This window comes from Arachis hypogaea, chromosome 11 (assembly GCF_003086295.3).
Source record: "Arachis hypogaea cultivar Tifrunner chromosome 11, arahy.Tifrunner.gnm2.J5K5, whole genome shotgun sequence".
NCBI classification, from domain to species: Eukaryota; Viridiplantae; Streptophyta; class Magnoliopsida; order Fabales; family Fabaceae; genus Arachis; species Arachis hypogaea.
In genome coordinates this window covers 22685062-22686529 of record NC_092046.1, presented here as the reverse complement: position 1 = coordinate 22686529, position 1468 = coordinate 22685062, and the positions used below count along the sequence as shown (strand labels likewise).

At 41.2% G+C, this 1468-nt stretch overlaps 1 non-coding gene across 1 annotated transcript; it reads right to left on the bottom strand.

Moving 5' to 3' along the window:
• Positions 1 to 357: 357 nt before the first annotated feature.
• On the bottom strand, positions 358 to 465 carry LOC112724409 (small nucleolar RNA R71). Its single transcript, XR_003163573.1, has one exon. It is a non-coding gene; the product is annotated as a small nucleolar RNA R71 (small nucleolar RNA).
• Positions 466 to 1468: the final 1003 nt, after the last annotated feature.

Here is a 1468-nt window from a genome sequence, read left to right as displayed (position 1 = left end):
GGTGACTTTACTGCACCTAATTCTAATTTACATGGAAGAAGCATCTCCATCCCTACCATTGGAGCAAACAATTTTGAGCTGAAACCTCAATTAGTTTCTCTGATGCAACAAAACTGCAAGTTTCATGGACTTCCATCTGAAGATCCTTTTCAGTTCTTAACTGAATTCTTGCAGATCTGTGATACTGTTAAGACTAATGGAGTAGATCCTAAAGTCTACAGGCTCATGCTTTTCCCGTTTGCTGTAAGAGACAGAGCTAGAATATGGTTGGATTCTCAACCTAAAGATAGGCTGAACTCTTGGGATAAGCTGGTCACGGCTTTCTTAGCCAAGTTCTTTCCTCCTCAAAGGCTTAGTAAGCTTAGAGTGGATGTTCAAAACTTCAGACAAAAAGAAGGTGAATCCCTCTATGAAGCTTGGGAGAGATACAAGCAACTGACCAAAAAGTGTCCTTCTGACATGCTTTCAGAATGGACCATCCTGGATATATTCTATGATGGTCTGTCTGAATTAGCTAAGATGTCATTGGATACTTCTGCAGGTGGATCCATTCACCTAAAAAAACGCCTGCAGAAGCTCAAGAACTCATTGACATGGTTGCTAATAACCAGTTCATGTACACTTCTGAGAGGAATCCTGTGAGTAATGGGATGCCTCAGAAGAAGGGAGTTATTGAAATTGATACTCTGAATGCCATACTGGCCCAGAATAAAATATTGACTCAGCAAGTCAATATGATTTCTCAGAGTCTGAATGGAATGCAAGCTGCATCCAACAGTACTCAAGAGGCATCTTCTGAAGAAGAAGCTTATGATCCTGAGAATCCTGCAATTGCAGAGGTGAATTATATGGGTGAACCCTATGGAAACACCTATAATCCCTCATGGAGAAATCACCCAAATCTCTCATGGAAGGATCAACAAAAGCCTCAACAAGGCTTTAATAATGGTGGAAGAAATAGGTTTAACAATAGTAAACCTTTTCCATCATCCACTCAGCAACAGACAGAGAACTCTGAACAAAATATCTCTAATTTAGCAAACTTAGTCTCTGATCTATCTAAGGCCACTGTGAGTTTCATGAATGAAACAAGGTCCTCTATTAGAAATTTGGAAGCACAAGTGGGCCAGCTGAGTAAAAGGATCACTGAAATCCCTCCTAGTACTCTCCCAAGCAATACAGAAGAAAATCCAAAAGGAGAGTGCAAGGCCATTGAATTGACCATCATGGCCGAACCCACAAGAGAGGAGAAGGACGTGAATCCCAAGGAGGAAGATCCCCTGGGACGTCCAGTGATCAATAAGGAGTTTCCCTCTGAGAAACCAAAGGAATCTGAGACTCATCTAGAGACCATAGAGATTCCATTGAACCTCCTTATGCCATTCATGAGCTCTGAAGAGTATTCTTCTTCTGAAGAGAATGAAGATGTTACTAAAGAGCAAGTTGCCAAGTTCCTTGGTGCAATCAT